Source organism: Somniosus microcephalus, unplaced genomic scaffold (genome assembly GCF_052327205.1).
Source record: "Somniosus microcephalus isolate GS21.2 unplaced genomic scaffold, FLI_Smic_1.0 unresolved_chr1, whole genome shotgun sequence".
In the NCBI taxonomy this organism is placed as follows: Eukaryota; Metazoa; Chordata; class Chondrichthyes; order Squaliformes; family Somniosidae; genus Somniosus; species Somniosus microcephalus.
This window is the reverse complement of record NW_028225179.1, coordinates 166,891,457-166,911,102: the sequence shown is the minus strand read 5'-3', so window position 1 is coordinate 166,911,102 and position 19,646 is coordinate 166,891,457. Positions and strand designations below refer to the sequence as shown.

The following is a 19,646-nucleotide window of genomic DNA, read 5'->3' as shown; positions in this document are numbered from 1 at the left end:
GGGGAGAGAGAGTGGCAGATTTCCTTTGTGTGTGATTCAGAAATCTGACTGACAACCAAAAACTCCCATTCCTACTGGGGGAGGAGAGAAGCTGTGTAACACTGGCGGCACACTATGTTACAGCTTGCCATGAACAGAGGGACAACCAGTAAACTAAGACAAGAATATATATAAACAAGGCGAAAATATATTTATAAACTCAGGGATATACCTGTTTATACACTGTATGAATGGAACCGCGTTTATGTGTTCAACCATAAATGTATTTTGATGCTTTGGCAACATAAGATGTACCTTATCATGCCAATAAAGCGATTTGTATTGTATTGTATTGTATTGTGAGGAATTGCTGGTTGATGTGGCCTGGCTCTGATTTCACACAGCTTGCCTGTGTCACAGTGAGTGCTGGCCAGGCTGGGCATTGCCTGCGAGCTCAGTGTGAGAAGATTAAACCAGCAGGCGTCGCCCCCCACCCCACCTTCAGTCCTGAAGGGCTGAAACCAAACTTCTCACATCGCCCAGCCTGCAGTGTGAGCTCAGACTGACCTGGTGAGAGTTGAACTTCTGCTGGAAGTAGGAGCAGCGCGAAGTTTATTACCTGTTTCATTCTACAAAGAAAAACAGTCTCCCTCCCTCCCTCTCTCTCCGTAAAACAACTGAGAACCAAGGGCTGGTTCCGTGCAGCAGCCCAGGGAGTGAAGGGAGGGGAAGGGACGGTCTGGCACAGCCGGCTCCTGTGTGTCCCGGAGCGGGGATACAGCCAGGCTGGGACCGGAGAACGGGGCACAGCACCGGCCGGGAGGAGACTTCACTGAGCCGGGTCTGCAACTCACTGTCTGTCTAGTCTGCCCATCACTGGCTGTGTCTGCCCATCACTGGCTGTGTCTGGACTGCGGATCACTGGCTGTGTCTGCCCATCACTGGCTGTGTCTGCTCATCACTGGCTGTGTCTGGACTGCCCATCACTGGCTGTGTCTAGCCTGAGGATCACTGGCTGTGTCTGGACTGTGGATCACTGGCTGTGTCTGGACTGCGGATCACTGGCTGTGTCTAGTCTGAGGATCACTGGCTGTGTCTGGACTGCGGATCACTGGCTGTGTCTAGTCTGAGGATCACTGGCTGTGTCTGGACTGCGGATCACTGGCTGTGTCTGGACTGCGGATCACTGGCTGTGTCTGCCCATCACTGGCTGTGTCTGCTCATCACTGGCTGTGTCTGGACTGCCCATCACTGGCTGTGTCTAGTCTGAGGATCACTGGCTGTGTCTGGACTGTGGATCACTGGCTGTGTCTGGACTGCGGATCACTGGCTGTGTCTAGTCTGCGGATGACTCGCTATATCTCCGGATCACTGGCTGTGTCTCCGGATCACTGGCTGTGTCTAGTCTGAGGATCACTGGCTGTGTCTAGTCTGCGGATCACTGGCTGTGTCTAGTCTGAGGATCACTGGCTGTGTCTAGTCTGCGGATCACTGGCTGTGTCTGGACTGTGGATCACTCGCTGTATCTCCGGATCACTGGTTGTGTCCCCGGATCACTGGCTGTGTCTAGTCTGCCGATCACTGGCTGTGTCTGGACTGTGGATCACTGGCTGTGTCTAGACTGTGGATCACTGGCTGTGTCTAGACTGCGGATCACTGGCTGTGTCTAGACTGTGGATCACTGGCTGTGTCTAGACTGTGGATCACTGGCTGTGTCTAGACTGCGGATCACTGGCTGTGTCTGGACTGTGGATCACTGGCTGTGTCTAGACTGTGGATTACTGGCAGTTTTTGGAGGAGGTGAGAGTTTCAGTGTAAACATGGACAGACTGGTAGCGGCCATCACTGCTAACTGACTGAGTGACTCCAGACCTGGCTCTCTCCCTGTGTCACTCCGGGCCTGGCTCTCTCCCTGTGTCACTCCGGGCCTGGCTCTCGCCCTGTGTTACTCCATATATCAGTGTATATTAGCGTCTGGTGTATAATTGCAGGAGAACATCTTTATTCTTATACTGAAATCCTCTTGTAATAAAGGCCAACATACCATTTGCTTTCCTAATCGTTTGCTGTACCTGCAGGTTAACTTTCAGTGATTCATGTAGAAGGGCACCCAGGTCCCTCTGAACAGCAACATTTCCCAATCTCTCTCCATTTAAAAAATACTCTGCTTTTCTATTTTTCCTACCAAGGTGGCTGCAGAGATAGTGGATGCTTTGGTTGTAATCTACCGAAATTCCCTGGATTCTGGAGAGGTCCCAGCGTACTGGAAAACCGTAAATGTAACGCCCCTATTTAAGAAAGGAGGGAGACAGAAAGCAGGCAACTATCGACCAGTTAGCCTAACATCTGTCATTGGGAAAATGCTGGAGTCCATCATTAAGGAACGGTGGCATAGTGGTTAGCACTGTTGCCTCACAGCGCCAGGGACCCGGGTTCAAATCCGGCCTCGGGTGACTGTCTGTGTGGAGTTTGCACATTCTCCCCGTGTTTGCGTGGGTTTCCTCCGGGTGCTCCGGTTTCCTCCCACAGCCCAAAGATGTGCGGGTTAGGTTGATTGGCCATGATAAAAATTGGCCCTTAGTGTTAGGGGGGATTAAATATGTGGGGTTACGGGGATAGGGCTTGGGTGGGATGGTTGTCGGTGTAGGGACCGGGTGCTAGGGTTTGGATGATCAGCCATGATCTTGTTGAATGGCGGAGAAGGGCCGAATGGCCTACTCCTGCTCCGAGTTTCTATGTAAGGAAGTGATTTAGAAAATCATAATATAGTCAAGCAGGGTCAGCATGGTTTTATGATAAGAAAATCATGTTTGACAAATTTGCTAGAGTTCTTTGAGGATGTAATGAGCAGGGCGGATAAAGGGGAACCAGTAGATGTGGTGTATTTGGATTTCCAGAAGGCATTCAATAAGGTGCCACATAAAAGGTTACTACACAAGATAAGAGCTCACGGGGTTGGGGGTAATGTATTAGCATGGATAGAGGATTGGCTAACTAACAGAAAACAGAGAGTCTGGATAAATGGGTCATTTTCAGGTTGGCAAACTGTAACTAGTGGGGTGCCGCAGGGATCAGTGCTGGGGTCTCAACTATTTACAATCTATATTAATGACTTGGATGAAGGGACCGAGTGTAATGTAGCCAAATTTGCTGATGATACAAAGATAGGTGGGAAAGCAAATTGTGTGGAGGACGCAAAGAATCTCCAAAGGTATATAGATAGGGTAAGTGAGTGAGCAAAAATCTGACAGATGGAATATAATGTGGGAAAATGCGAGGTTATCCACATTGGTAGGAAAAATAAAAAAGCAAATTATTATTTAAATGGGGAGAGATTACAAAATTCTGAGGTACAGAGAGATCTGGGGGGTCCTTGTACATGAATCACAAGTACAGCAAGTAATGACATAGAAACATAGAAACATAGAAGATAGGAGGAGTCGGCCATTCGGCCCCTCGAGCCTGCTCCGCCATTCAATGAGATCATGGCTGATCATCCAAACTCAGTACCCCGTCCCTGCTTTCTTCCCTTATCCCTTGATCCCTTTAGCCTTAAGAAATATATCCAACTCCTTTTTGAATATATTTAATGAACTGGCCTCCACCGCCCTCTGTGGCAGAGAATTCCACAGGTTCACCACTCTCTGGGTGAAGAAATTCCTCCTCATTTCAGTCCGAAATGGATTACCCCTTATCCTTAGACTGTGACCCCTGGTTCTGGACTCCCCGGCCATCATAAACATCCTTCCTGCATCTAGTCTGTCCAGGCCTGACAGAATTTAATAGGTTTCGATGAGATCCCCTCTCAATCTTCTAAACTCCAGTGAGTATAAGCCCAATCGACACAATCTCTCCTCATACGTCATTCCTGCCATCCCAGGTATCAGCCTGGTGAATCTTCGCTGCACTCCCTCCATGGCAAGAACGTCCTTCCTCAGGTAAGGCGACCAAAACTGCACACAATACTCAAGGTGCGGTCTCACCAAGGCCCTGTACAACTGCAGCAAGACATCCTTGTTCCTGTACTCGAACCCTCTCGCTACGAAGGCCAACATACCATTTGCCTTCTTAACCGCCTGCTGCACCTGCATGCTTACCTTCAGCGACTGGTGCACAAGAACACCCAGGTCTCTTTGCACTTCCCCTTCTCCCAATCTATTGCCATTCAAATAATAATCTGCCTTCCTGTTTTTGCCACCAAAGTGGATAACCTCGCATTTATCCACATTATAGTGCATTTGCCATGTTTCTGCCCAATCACCCAATCTGTCCAAATTAGGAAGGCAAATGGAGTGTTGGCCTTTATTGCAAAGGGAATGGAGTATAAAAGTAGGGAAGTCCTGTTACAACTGTACAGGGCCTTGGTGAGACCACACCTGGAGTACTGCGTACAGTTTTGGTCTCCTTATTTAAGGAGGGATATACTTGCATTGGAGGCAGTTCAGAGAAGGTTCACAGGGTTGATTCCGGAGATGAAGGGGTTATTTTATGAAGAAAGGTTGAGCAGGTTGGGCCTATACTCATTGGAGTTTAGAAGAATGAGAGGGGGCGATAACATATAAGATTCTGAGGGGGCTTGACAGGGTAGATGCAGAGAGGATGTTTCACCTTGTGGGGGAATCTAGAACTAGGGGGCATAATTTCAGAATAAGGGGGCATCCTTTTAAATCAGAAATGAGGAGGAATTTCTTCTCGGAGGGTCGTGAATCTTTGGAATTCTCTTCCCCGAGCGAGCTGTGGAGGCTGGGTCACTGAATATATTTAAGGTGGAGATAGACAGATTTTTGAACGATAAGGGAGTCGAGGGTCACGGGGAGCGGGCAGGGAAGTGGAGTTGAGCCCAAGATCAGATCAGCCATGATCTTATTGAATGGCGGAGCAGGCTCGAGGGGCCGAATGGCCTACTCCTGCTCCTACGTCTTATGTTCTTGTGTTCTAACATCACATTTCTCCCCCTTATTTTCCATTTGCCATGTTCTTGCCCACTCACTTAGCCTGTCTATATTCCCTTGAAGACTCCTTGCATCCTCCTCACAACTTACATTCCCACCCAGCTTTGTATCATCAGCGGACTTGGATATATTACATTTGGTCCCCTCATCCAAATCATTGATGTAGATTGTGAATAGCTGAGGTCCAAGCACTGATGCTTGTGGTACCCCACTAGTTACAGCCTGGCAACCTGAAAACGACCCGTTTATCCCTACGGATGGTGTTATTTCCCCTTAACTGGCTGAGTCAACTTGAGAGGGATTGAGCCTGTGTGGGATCGCGCTCTCCCACTGTCTCCCCTCAGGAGAATCCTGGTCCCCTGTGATCCTGTGTGGGATCGCACTCTCCCACTGCCTCCCCTCGGGAGAATCCTGGTCCCCTGTGATCCTGTGTGGGATCGCACTCTCCCACTGCCTCCCCTCGGGAGAATCCTGGTCCCCTGTGATCCTGTGTGGGATCGCACTCTCCCACTGACTCCGCTCGGGAGAATCCTGGTCCCCTGTGATACTGTGTGGGATCGCACTCTCCCACTGCCTCCCCTCGGGAGAATCCTGGTCCCCTGTGATCCTGTGTGGGATCGCGCTCTCCCACTGCCTCCCCTCGGGAGAATCCTGGTCCCCTGTGATCCTGTGTGGGATCGCACTCTCCCACTGCCTCCCCTCGGGAGAATCCTGGTCCCCTGTGATCCTGTGTGGGATCGCGCTCTCCCACTGCCTCCCCTCAGGAGAATCCTGGTCCCCTGTGATCCTGTGTGGGATCGCGCTCTCCCACTGACTCCGCTCGGGAGAATCCTGGTCCCCTGTGATACTGTGTGGGATCGCGCTCTCCCACTGCCTCCCCTCGGGAGAATCCTGGTCCCCTGTGATCCTGTGTGGGATCGCGCTCTCCCACTGACTCCGCTCGGGAGAATCCTGGTCCCCTGTGATACTGTGTGGGATCGCACTCTTCCACTGCCTCCCCTCGGGAGAATCCTGGTCCCCTGTGATCCTGTGTGGGATCGCACTCTCCCACTGCCTCCCCTCGGGAGAATCCTGATCCCCTGTGATCCTGTGTGGGATCACACTCTCCCACTGCCTCCCCTCGGGAGAATCCTGGTCCCCTGTGATCCTGTGTGTGATCGCACTCTTCCACTGCCTCCCCTCGGGAGAATCCTGGTCCCCTGTGATCCTGTGTGGGATCGCACTCTCCCACTGCCTCCCCTCGGGAGAATCGTGGTCCCCTGTGATCCTGTGTGTGATCGCACTCTCCCACTGCCTCCCCTCGGGAGAATCCTGGTCCCCTGTGATACTGTGTGGGATCGCGCTCTCCCACTGCCTCCCCTCGGGAGAATCCTGGTCCCCTGTGATACTGTGTGGGATCGCACTCTCCCACTGACTCCCCTCGGGAGAATCCTGGTCCCCTGTGATCCTGTGTGTGATCGCACTCTTCCACTGCCTCCCCTCGGGAGAATCCTGGTCCCCTGTGATCCTGTGTGGGATCGCACTCTCCCACTGCCTCCCCTCGGGAGAATCCTGATCCCCTGTGATCCTGTGTGGGATCACACTCTCCCACTGCCTCCCCTCGGGAGAATCCTGATCCCCTGTGATCCTGTGTGGGATCACACTCTCCCACTGCCTCCCCTCGGGAGAATCGTGGTCCCCTGTGATCCTGTGTGTGATCGCACTCTCCCACTGCCTCCCCTCGGGAGAATCCTGGTCCCCTGTGATCCTGTGTGGGATCACACTCTCCCACTGCCTCCCCTCGGGAGAATCCTGGTCCCCTGTGATACTGTGTGTGATCGCACTCTCCCACTGCCTCCCCTCGGGAGAATCCTGGTCCCCTGTGATCCTGTGTGGGATCGCGCTCTCCCACTGCCTCCCCTCGGGAGAATCCTGGTCCCCTGTGATCCTGTGTGTGATCGCACTCTCCCACTGACTCCCCTCGGGAGAATCCTGGTCCCCTGTGATCCTGTGTGGGATCACACTCTCCCACTGACTCCCCTCGGGAGAATCCTGGTCCCCTGTGAGCCTGTGTGGGATCGTGCTCTCCCACTGCCTCCCCTCGGGAGAATCCTGGTCCCCTGTGATCCTGTGTGGGATCGCACTCTCCCACTGCCTCCCCTCGGGAGAATCCTGGTCCCCTGTGATCCTGTTGTGTGGGATCGCACTCTCCCACTGCCTCCCCTCGGGAGAATCCTGGTCCCCTGTGATCCTGTGTGTGATCGCACTCTCCCACTGCCTCCCCTCGGGAGAATCCCTCGCCCCAGGATCCTGTGTGGGATTGCACTCCCCCCACTGCCTCCCCTCGGGAGAATCCTGGTCTCCCACCCCCCCCCCCACCGGGATCTGGTGTGGGATCGCACTCTCCCACTGCCTCCCCTCGGGAGAATCCTGGTCTCCCACCACCCCCCCCACCGGGACCTGGTGTGGGATCGCACTCTCCCACTGATTCCCCTCTGCGGCCTTTCCCTCATCTGTTTTTGCTTAATCAATTCACGGAGGACACCACCACTTCCGTGCACCAGATGTGGACTGCCGTCCTAATGACAGAAAAGCATCACATCTGGCAGCTTAAAGCGCCTGATGTTAAAAATGTCAAACCCTCCCTCACATCAATGCAGCTGAACAGGACGGGGGGAGTCGCGGGAACAAAAAGACAGACTTACATTTATATAGCGCCTTTTACGACCTTAAGACATCCCCCAAAGCGCTTTACAGCCAACGAAGGACTTTTGAAGTGCAGTCACGGTTGCAATGTGGGAAACGTGGCAGCCAATTTGTGCATAGCAAGCTCCCACAAGCAGCAATGTGATAATGACCCGATAGCCTGTTTTAGTGATGTTGATTGAGGGATAAATCTTGGCACGCCTGGCCGTCTTCGAAATAGTGCCGTGGGATCTTGTGGGGGGCACCGCCAGCAGTTGTGATGAACTGTAGAGAAAAAACAAGGGATGAAATGAGTGTAGAGCATAGTTGACAGTCAGGACACGATCCAGCTCGCGCTGGCGGCATCACAGTCTGAGAGAGTGTCGGCGGTTCCACTGATAGAGTTGTTCAATAAATCCTTACGCTCAGTGAATGACTGTGTTGGCGTGTGTCTGTATGTTGCACTTTACAGGGACTACAGCCGAGATTATTTAAGGTGTGGAGATGCCGGAGTTGGACTGGGGTGGACAAATGTAAGAAATCACACAACACCAGGTTATAGTCCAACAGCTTTATTTGAAACCACAAGCTTTCGGAGCGCTGCTCCTTCGTCAGGTGAAGTGGAGAGATGCATAAAGACACAGCTTATATAGTCAGAGAATCATGCCGGATGTTTACAGGTAATCTTTCTAACTGCCATTTATCACACCTCGGCAGAGAGATAATCACAGCAATCAAAGGTGTGAATGGTGTCCAAACAGGTCAGTCAGGAAAACATTACATCAAAGAACAATGAGGTGGGGGTCACAAGGGGTCAAATGTTGCAGATGCTGGGGTCTGTTGGCTTGTTCTCTCCACACAGATGCGGCCGGACCGGCTGTGATTTCCAGCAAAAAATGTTTTTTGTCTGTTTTTTTGTTTTTCATCTGCAACATTTGACCCCTTATGACCCCACCTCATTGTTCTTTGATGTAATGTTTTCCTGACTGACCTGTTTGGACACCATTCACACCTTTGATTGCTGTGATTATCTCTCTGCCGAGGTGTGATAAATGGCAGTTAGAAAGATTACCTGTAAACATCTGACATTATTCTCTGACTATATAAGCTGTGTCTTTATGCATCGAAGGAGCGGCGCTCCGAAAACTTGTGATTTCAAATAAAGCTGTTGGACTATAGCCTGGTGTTGTGTGACTTCTTACATAGATTATTTAATTCCAACCAATTCTTATTCAGTGATCAGACATTGGTTGTGTGATCGAGGTCTGTGTGTAATCTTGAGTGGGGAGTGCAGGAGGTTGGGTATAACTGTACTGGGGGAGATGAAGGAAACTTGGCTGTGAATTGTGAGACTACAGCAGCCAATGTTCTCCCTGGAGTGTTGGTTCAGGAAATCTGTGTCCGTTCACAATTATCTGGGAGCGGAGATTCCACACAATCCTTTCTAATCTTCCCAGAGAATCACGTCAGGCAGGAGCTGTAGGAAGCTCTGGGGTCGAGAGCCTCTCCGCAGAAATACTGGAAATGAATCTGAGCATCTGAGAGCGTAAGGAAAGTTTCCAGGGAATCCGCCCTTTCCATCACTGGGATTGTTTCCGTTTCTCGCCATCAGTGTTACTTCGGGTCTTGTATATCTGATCGACCATGGGAATGAAATCAAGCTCCACTCGATCCCCAACAGAATCGATTCTCTACTGAATAAAATTCCACTTAAATTCCTCATCTACTTCTCACATAATTTACTGACATTGTTAGAATCGATTCTTCCATTAATGGAGGGTCACTGCACTTTGAGGGCCGATAGAGCCCAGAATCGTATTTTCTCCTTTACCCTCCCCTCCTTTCCCCTCACCTTCCCTCCTTCCCCCTCACCTTCCCTCCTTCCCCCTCACCCTTCCCTCCTTTCCCCCTCACCTTCCCTCCTTTCCCCCTCACCTCCGCTCCTTCCCCTCACCTTCCCTCCTTTCCCCTCACCTCCCCTCCTTCCCCCTCACCTCCCCTCCTTTCCCCTCACCTTCCCTCCTTCCCCCTCACCTTCCCTCCTTCCCCCTCACCTTCCCTCCTTTCCCCCTCACCTTCCCTCCTTCCCCCTCACCTTCCCTCCTTCCCCCTCACCTTCCCTCCTTCCCCCCTCACCTTCCCTCCTTCCCCCCTCACCTTCCCTCCTTTCCCCCTCACCTTCCCTCCTTCCCCCCTCACCTTCCCTCCTTTCCCCCTCACCTCCCTCCTTTCCCCCTCACCTTCCCTCCTTCCCTCCTCCCCCCTCTCCTTCCCTCCTTCCCCCTCACCCTTCCCTCCTTCCCCCTCACCTTCCCCCTCACCTCCCCTCCTTCCCCTCCCCTCACCTTCCCTCCTTTCCGCCCTCACCTTCCCCCTCCCTCTCCTTCCCCCTCACCTCCCCTCCTTTCCCCCTCACCTCCCCTCCTTTCCCCCTCACCTCCCCTCCTCTTCCCCCTCACCTTCCCTCCCTCCTTCCGCCTCACCTTCCCTCCTTCCCCCTCAGCCTTCCCTCCTTTCCCCTTCACCTCCCCTCCTTTCCCTCCCCTTCCTCTTCCCCCTCACCTTCCCTCCTTCCCCCTCACCTTCACTCCTTCCCCCCCTCACCTCCCCTCCTTCCCCCTCACCTCCCCTCCTTCCCCCTCACCTTCCCTCCTTCCCCCTCACCTTCCCTCCTTCCCCCCTCACCTTCCCTCCTCCCCCCTCACCTTCCTTCCTTCCCCCCTCACCTTCCCTCCTTCCCCCTCACCTTCCCTCCTTCCCCCTCACCTTCCCCTCCTTTCCCCCTCACCTCCCCTCCTTCCCCCTCACCTTCCCTCCTTCCCCCTCACCTTCCCTCCTTCCCCCTCACCTTCCCTCCTTCCCCCTCACCTTCCCTCCTTTCCCCCTCACCTTCCCTCCTTCTCCCTTCCGCCCTCACCTTCCCCTCCTTCCCCCTCACCTTCCCTCCTTCCCCCTTGTGGTGTATGTGCCTTTAAGAGCAATTATGGTGTATGTGCCTTAAGCCTAAGAGCCCCAGGTGTGCGTAATGCCGGTAATTGCCACTTGGGCTATATAAGCCTGTGTATTGTGTATATCCTTTAGAAACCCCCCCCCCAGACTTGCTTAGTAAATACCTATGAACCAGCTCCTGTCTTCAGTGTCTTTATCTACACACGGACACTACAGTGGCGACGAAGTGGAAACGGACTTACCTGCAATTCGGCAGCACCTCAAGGACATCGATTCCTCCAGCGTCCAGAAGACTCAAGGAAGTAAGAGAAACTGTGGTTTCACCAGCTGGCCAAGCTGGTGACAGGTACTGCGCTAATCCTTCCTGGGCGTCAGGCTGGAGCTCCAGCGGCGGGCTCTACAGCCGAGACAGGCAGCGAAATCGGAGGCAAGCAATAACGGACTGGGTGGGTGCACTCGAGAGACGGCCGGCGCGGCAAGCAGGTCAGTGTTTAGACCTCCGTCGGGAACGAGTCTCCAACAGTGAATAAACGGAAACCACAGTAAAACAGCATTGTTATCGGTAGCAGCGGCGGGAAAGCGCGGGAAGCGCCATATCGTTGCTACAGAGAGAAAAAAAAAAGCGCAGGAAGTGCCATATCTTTTCTGAAATGCCTAAATCTGGTAATATTGAGGCTTTTGATGGCGAAATAGAAGATTGGACCACATACGTGGAAAGAGTAGAGGTTTATTGCACTGCAAATGGAATAACAGATGAAAAAAAAAGCTTCAGTACTTCTGAACTTAATGGGCGCGAAGACATACGGGCTGTTACGAAATTTAATCGCTCCAGCCAAACCAAAGGACAAGACTTTTAAAGAAATTGTTGATACCCTGCAGGAGCATTTAAACCCAACACCGCTGCTGATAGCGGAACGATTCAAGTTCTTCAAGAGAAATCAACACAAGAATGAAAGTAACGCTGATTACCTAACCGAATTAAGAAAGCTATCAAAGTACTGCCAATTTGGAGCAGGACTATCGGATTATCATCGAGACAAATTTGTTTGCGGTCTCTTAAGTGAAGGAACACAAAAAAGACTGCTTTCTGAAAAAGATTTAACATTGGACAAAGCTTTCAGTATGGCTGTATCATACGAAGCAGCAGCAAAAGGAGCTGCAGAGATACAACAAGAGACACAGGACTTCGGCACCCATAAAATGACACAGGAGTTCGGAAGATGTTATCGCTGCGGCAGATCCACCCATAACCAGAGGGACTGCTGGTTCAAGGGCAAAGCATGCAGGCAATGTGGTAAGATTGGACACATTGCACGGGTATGCCAATCTGGACAAAATAAATCCACTGACAGAAAACAAAAAATCAATAAAGAAAAGTACAGGAAGGTACAAATGATGACGGACAATAGCTCCGAAGACCAGAATAGCGATAGCGACTCCGGAAACAAGAGACTAAGCTGTCTCAAATTACATAATGTACTTGCCAAAGAGGATTACCAAACCATTTGGGTTACCCTCACAATAGCAGGGTCCCCAGTTAAAATGGAGCTAGATACAGGATCAGCTCTAACCGTAATAAATCGACGAGATTACGAGAGGCTATTTTCGCATATACCTCTAAAAGACACATCCATTATCTTAAAAACATATACGGGGCAGAAAGTCTACCCCAAAGGAAAAATAAGGGTGCCTGTGGTATACAACGGCAAAGAAATACAAAAGTTGTATTTATACATTCTACAAGATGGTGGTCCACCGTTGTTGGGACGTGAATGGATAAGGAAGATACGTTTAGACTGGCACTCCATTCAGGCACTGACGGTGACCAGTAAGGAAAAAAACAATGATGACATCATACCTGAACGATTAAAAGACATCTTGGCCAACGCCAAAGAAGTGTTTCAAGAGAAACTAGGAACCTTGAAAGGCATCACCGCCTCAATAAAAGTGGAAGATACAGCAATTCCAAAATTTTTTAAGGCAAGACCGGTGCCATACGCAATACGTCCGGCAGTCGAGGCAGAGCTGAAGAATTTGGAAAAGGCAGGCGTATTATCCAAAATAGATTGGAGCGAATGGGCAACACCCATCGTTCCAGTCATGAAAAAAACATTGAAAAATAACTCTGAGGAACAGAAAAAAATTCGCATCTGTGGGGACTTTAAGGTGACTGTAAACCCGGTCCTTCACACGGTACAGTATCCTCTTCCGAGGATAGAAGATATTTTCGCCTCACTATCCGGAGGGAAACGTTTCACAAAAATTGACTTGGCACAGGCATATCTACAGATGGAGGTTGAGGAGACCTCTAAAAAGTATCTCACAATAAACACACACAAAGGCCTGTACCAGTACAATCGACTGGTTTTTGGAATAGCATCAGCTCCAGCTATCTGGCAAAGAGCTATGGAGCAAGTCCTGCAAGGGATTCCGGGGACTCAATGCTACCTAGACGACATCCTTATAACAGGAGAAAACGACAACGAGCACCTTGCCAATTTGGAGCAGGTGCTCACTAGGCTGAAAGAACGGGGCCTACGAGCAAATCGCCCCAAGTGCGAATTTTTCCAAAATCAGATATCATATTGTGGCCACATAATTAATAAGGAAGGGTTGCATAAGTCACCTGAAAAAATTGAAGCAGTTATAAAAGCCCCAGCACCTGAAAATGTTTCACAATTAAGGTCATTCCTGGGATTAATAAATTACTATCATAAATTTTTACCGAACTTATCAACTATTCTACACCCTCTTAATGATCTTCTACAGACAGGAGTGATTTGGAAATGGAACGAAGACTGTAAACGTGCCTTCCATAAATGTAAAGACTTAATCACATCCGAGAAAATTTTGGCTCATTACAACCCATCACTACCAATCAGACTGGCGTGCGATGCATCCCCTTACGGCATAGGAGCGGTATTGTCCCATAGATTCCCTGATGGCTCGGAACGGCCGATAGCTTTTGCGTCACGCTCATTGAACTCAGCTGAGCGTAACTATGCCCAGATAGACAGGGAAGCACTCAGCCTGGTATGGGGAGTGAAGAAATTCAACCATTACCTACACGGACAAAAATTTACCTTGCTGACTGACCATCAACCCCTCATCTCCATATTCAACCCTAAAAAAGGTGTCCCCATTATGACGGCACAAAGACTACAGAGGTGGTCCCTTTTTCTAGGGGCACACCAATACAACATTGAATACAAAGAGTCAAAACAGCATGGGAATGCTGACGGTTTATCACGCCTACCGTTGCCAACGGTAGAAGAGGCACCTACAGTAGACCCAGTAGAGATATTCCACTCTACCATAGTGGAATGTCTACCGGTGACAAATTCTGCCATTGAAAGGGAGACAAGAAATGACCCTACTCTCTCACGGGTCTACGAGTTAACAGTGAAGGGATGGCCAGCACATGGCGAACCACTGTTGCCAGCATTCTCGCAAAGAAGAGAACAGCTGTCAGTGTGCCGAGGAACCTTGATGTGTGGATCCAGAGTGGTGATTCCACCCAAACTCCAGGATAAAGTGCTAAAGGAGCTTCACGAGGGGCATCTGGGTGGAGTGAAAATGAAGAACCTAGCTAGGGCGTTTGTATGGTGGCCAGGTATTGATGGAGACATCGAAGACATGACCAAGAGCTGCCTAGGATGCCAGAAGGTCCAAAATGCTCCGCCACAGGCCCCTCTACATCCATGGGAGTGGCCCTCATCTCCCTGGCAAAGGGTGCACATCGACTTTGCTGGTCCATTTATGGACTCAATGTTCTTAATCGCAGTTGATGCACACTCCAAGTGGCCGGAGGTAATAAAGATGTCCTCCACCACCATGGAAAAAACCATCACAGTATTAAGGACCATATTTGCCAGGAATGGGCTGCCGGAGCAGATATGTTCTGATAATGGACCGCAATTTGTGTCCGAAGAATTCAGAAAGTTCTTAAAGAACAATGGGGTAAAGCACTACATGTCCGCCCCATACCATCCCGCCACCAATGGATTGGCTGAAAGGTTTGTCCAGACCTTCAAGAAGGCCATCAAGGCCATGGGTAATGAAGACATAAAACTTCAGCACAAGGTGGATAACTTCTTATTTGCATATAGGAATGCAACGCATATGGTTACTAACCAAACTCCCGCCATGATGTTCTACAATAGAAACCTAAGATGCCGGCTGGATTTGGTCAAGCCCAACATCCGAAGGGACGTGGAGAACCGGCAGTTTCAGGGCATGAATGAAAGGCCAACTAGGGCCTTCCAGATAGGCCAACCGGTTTTGGCCCGGGACTACCGTACCGAGAAGTGGCAGCCTGGAACTATCTGCACACGATTAGGACCACTGATGCATACCATGGACATCGGAGACAGCATAATAAGGCGCCATGCTGACCAAATCATCAAGTCATCCGAAAAGGGACAACCTACACCACCACTCTATACATCTAACGATGAAGTAGAGATACCCATATCTACCTCCGATCCGGTGATGCTGGAGCCCGATGAAACCGACACTGGCCTTCAAGCCGAATCAGCCTTGCCGGAAGAACCTACTACACCACCAGAAACTACTACACCCCCGAGGCGTTATCCGGGCCGAGTCAGGAAGCCTCCTGAGAGACGAACTAATAATTAATTAATACAGCAATGTATATTATTTTGCATATAACATGTAATTAATAATTACTTAAAATATGATGTACTAGTTAGCTAGAAGGGGAGGAATTGTGGTGTATGTGCCTTTAAGAGCAATTATGGTGAATGTGGCCTTTAAGAGCCCCAGGTGTGCGTAATGCCGGTAATTGCCACTTGGGCTATATAAGCCTGTGTATTGTGTATATCCTTTAGAACCCCCCCCCCCCCCCCACCCCCCACCCACCCCCCACCCACCCACCCACCCCACCCACCCCCCACCCACCCCCCACCCCCACCCACCCCCCACCCCCCACCCCAACCCCCCACCCCCAGACTTAGTAAATACCTATGAACCAACTCCGGTCTTCAGTGTCTTCTATCTACACCTTCCCTCCTTCCCCCTCACCCTCCTTCCCTCCTTCCTCCTTCCCTCAAGCACCTTCCGCTCCTTTCCACCCTTCCACGCCTTCCCCCCTCAACTCCCTCCTTTCCCCCTCACCTCCCCCTCCTCACCTCCCTCCTTCCCCCTCACCTCCACCTTCCCTCACCCACACCTTCCCCGCAACAGCAAGCCCACGACCCAGACCCCTCAACCTTCCCACCGACCCCCTCACCTTCCCCCTTCCCCTCCCTCCCTCCTTCCCCCACCTCCCCTTCCCCCTCCTCACCCTCCTTCCCCCTCACCTTCCCTCCTTCCCCCTCACCTTCCCACCTTCCCCTCACCTTCCTCCTTCCCCCTCACCCCCTTCCCCCTCCCTTCCCCCTCACCTTCCCTCCTTCCCCCTCACCTTCCCTCCTTCCCCCCTCAACCTTCCCTCCTTCCCCTCACCTCCCACCTTCCCCTCCTTCCCCACCAACCCACCTTCCCCTCCCCCACCTTCCCTCCTTCCCCCATCCCACCTCCCCCCTCCTTCCCCCTCACCTTCCCTCCTTCCCCCTCACCTTCCCTCCTTCCCCCACCTCCCCTCCTTCCCCCTCACCTTCCCTCCTTCCCCTCACCTCCCTCTTCCCCTCACCTTCCCTCCTTCCCCCTCACCTTCCCTCCTTCCCCCTCAGCCTCCCTCCAAGCCCCCTCGACCTTCCCTCCTTCCCCCTCACCTCAACCTCCTTCCCTCACCTTCCCTCCTTCCCCCTCACCTTCCCCTCCTTCCCCCTCCCCACCTTCCCCAACCACCTCACCTCCCTCCACTTCCCCCTCACCTCCCTCCTTCCCCTCACCTCCCACCTTCCCTCCTTCCCACCTCACCTCCCCTTCCCCTCACCTACCCCTCAACCTTCCCTCCTTCCCCTCACCTTCCCTCCTTCCCCTCACCTTCCCTCCTCCCTCACCTTCCCTCCCCTCACCTTCCCTCTCCCTCACCTTCCCTTCCCCTCACCTTCCCTCCTTCCCCTCACCTTCCCTCCTTCCCCCTCACCTCCCTCCTTCCCCCTCACCTCCCCTCCACTCCCTCCCACCTCCCCCACCCCCTCCAACCCCCTCCACCAGCCCACCTTCCCCTCCCCACACCTTCCCTCCTTCCCCTCCCTCCTGCTCCCCTCACCTACCCTCCTTTCCCCCTCACCTCCCTCCTTCCCCTCACCTTCCCTCCCTCCCCCTCACCTTCCCTCCTTCCCCCTCACCTCCCCTTCCCACCTCCCCTCCTTCCCCCTCACCTCCCTCCTTCCCCCTCACCTTCCCTCCTTCCCCCTCACCTCCCACCTTCCCACCTCCACCTCCCCCTTCCCCACCTCCCTCCTTCCCCCTCACCTTCCCCTCCCCTCACCTCCACCTTCCCCCCTTCCCTCCTCCCCCTCACCTTCCCTCCTTCCCCCTCACCTTCCCTCCTTTCCCCCTCACCTTCCCTCCTTTCCCCCTCACCTTCCCTCCTTCCCCTCACCTTCCCTCCTTCCCCCTCACCTTCCCTCCTTCCCCCTCACCTTCCCTCCTTCCCCCTCACCTCCCCTTCCCCCTCACCTCCCCTTCCCCCTCACCTTCCCTCCTTTCCCCCTCACCTTCCCTCCTTCCCCCTCACCTTCCCTCCTCCCCCTCACCTTCCCTCCTTTGCCCTCACCTTCCCTCCTTCCCCCTCACCTTCCCTCCTTACCCCCTCACCTTCCCTCCTTCCCCCTCACCTTCCCTCCTTCCCTCCCCTTCCCCTCCTTTCCCCCTCACCTTCCCTCCTTTCCCCCTCACCTTCCCTCCTTCCCCCTCACCTTCCCTCCTTTCCCCCTCACCTTCCCTCCTTTCCCCCTCACCTTCCCTCCTTCCCCCTCACCTTCCCTCCTTTCCCCCTCACCTTCCCTCCTTTCCCCCCTCACCTTCCCTCCTTCCCCCTCACCTTCCCTCCTTTCCCCCTCACCTTCCCTCCTTCCCCCTCACCTTCCCTCCTTTCCCCCTCACCTCCCTCCTTCCCCCTCACCTTCCCTCCTTCCCCCTCACCTTCCCTCCTTTGCCCTCACCTTCCCTCCTTTCCCCCTCACCTTCCCTCCTTACCCCCTCACCTTCCCTCCTTCCCCTCACCTTCCCTCCTTCCCCTCCCCTTCCCTCCTTTCCCCCTCACCTTCCCTCCTTTCCCCCTCACCTTCCCTCCTTTCCCCCTCACCTTCCCTCCTTTCCCCCTCACCTTCCATCCTTCCCCCTCACCTTCCCTCCTTTCCCCCTCACCTTCCCTCCTTTCCCCCTCACCTTCCCTCCTTCCCCTCACCTTCCCTCCTTTCCCCTCACCTTCCCTCCTTTCCCCCTCACCTTCCCTCCTTCCCCCTCACCTTCCCTCCTTTCCCCCTCCTTTCCCCCTCACCTTCCCTCCTTCCCCCTCCCCTTCCCTCCTTCCCCCTCCCTCCCTCCTTCCCCCTCACCTTCCCTCCTTTCCCCCTCACCTTCCCTCCTTCCCCCTCACCTCCCCTCCTTCCCCCTCACCTTCCCTCCTTTCCCCCTCACCTTCCCTCCTTTCCCCCTCACCTCCCCTCCTTCCCCCTCACCTTCCCTCCTTCCCCCTCACCTTCCCTCCATTCCCCCTCACCTTCCCTCCTTCCCCTCACCTTCCCTCCTTCCCCCTCACCTTCCTCCTTTCCCCTCACCTTCCCTCCTTCCCCTCACCTTCCCTCCTTCCCCCTCACCTTCCCTCCTTCCCCCTCACCTTCCCTCCTTTCCCCTCACCTTCCCTCCTTCCCCCTCACCTTCCCTCCTTTCCACCTCACCTCCCCTCCTTCCACCTCACCTTCCCTCCTTCCCCCTCACCTTCCCTCCTTCCCCCTCACCTCCCCTCCTTCCCCCTCACCTTCCCTCCTTTCCCCCTCACCTCCCCTCCTTCCACCTCACCTTCCCTCCTTCCCCCTCACCTTCCCTCCTTCCCCCTCACCTTCCCTCCTTTCCCCCTCACCTCCCTCCTTCCCCCTCACCTCCCTCCTTTCCCCTCACCTTCCCTCCTTTCCCCCTCACCTCCCTCCTTCCCCCTCACCTTCCCTCCTTTCCCCCTCACCTTCCCTCCTTTCCCCTCACCTTCCCTCCTTCCCCCTCACCTTCCCTCCTTTCCCCTCACCATCCCTCCTTTCCCCCTCACCATCCCTCCTTCCCCCCTCACCTTCCCTGCTTTCCCCTTCACCTTCCCTCCTTTCCCCCTCACCTTCCCTCCTTTCCCCCTCACCTTCCCTCCTTCCCCCTCACCTTCCCTCCTTTCCCCCTCACCTTCCCTCCTTTCCCCCTCACCTTCCCTCCTTTCCCCCTCACCTTCCCTCCTTCCCCCTCACCTTCCCTCCTTTCCCCCTCACCTTCCTCCTTTCCCCCTCACCTTCCCTCCTTCCCCCTCACCTTCCCTCCTTCCCCCTCACCTTCCCTCCTTTCCCCTCACCTTCCCTCCTTTCCCCCTCACCTTCCCTCCTTACCCCCTCACCTTCCCTCCTTCCCCTCACCTTCCCTCCTTCCCCTCTCCTTCCCTCCTTTCCCCCTCACCATCCCTCCTTCCCCCTCACCTTCCCTCCTTCCCCTCCCCTTCCCTCCTTTCCCCCTCACCTTCCCTCCTTTCCCCCTCACCTTCCCCCTCACCTTCCCTCCTTTCCCCCTCACCTTCCCTCCTTCCCCCTCACCTTCCCTCCTTTCCCCTCACCTTCCATCCTTCCCCTCACCTTCCCTCCTTTCCCCCTCACCTTCCCTCCTTTCCCCTCACCTTCCCTCCTTTCCCCCTCACCTTCCCTCCTTTCCCCCTCACCTTCCCTCCTTCCCCCTCACCTTCCCTCCTTCCCCCTCACCTTCCCTCCTTCCCCCTCACCTTCCCTCCTTTCCCCCTCACCTTCCCTCCTTTCCCCTCACCTTCCCTCCTTTCCCCCTCACCTTCCCTCCTTCCCCCTCACCTTCCCTCCTTCCCCCTCACCTTCCCTCCTTCCCCCTCACCTTCCCTCCTTCCCCCCTCACCTTCCCTCCTTTCCCCCTCACCTTCCCTCCTTTCCCCCTTACCTTCCCTCCTTTCCCCCTCACCTTCCCTCCTTCCCC

General features: G+C 53.6%; 1 protein-coding gene across 1 annotated transcript in view; it reads left to right on the top strand.

Annotated features, from left to right (window-relative positions):
• Nucleotides 1-466: 466 nt before the first annotated feature.
• Nucleotides 467-19,646, top strand: part of LOC147096499 (epidermal growth factor-like protein 8) — a 40,120-nt gene continuing 20,940 nt past the window's right edge. Inside the window, exon 1 of the mRNA XM_085975300.1 lies at nucleotides 467-1,779. The gene's annotated coding sequence lies outside the window, so the exon portion shown is untranslated. The remainder of the gene's footprint in view (nucleotides 1,780-19,646) is intronic.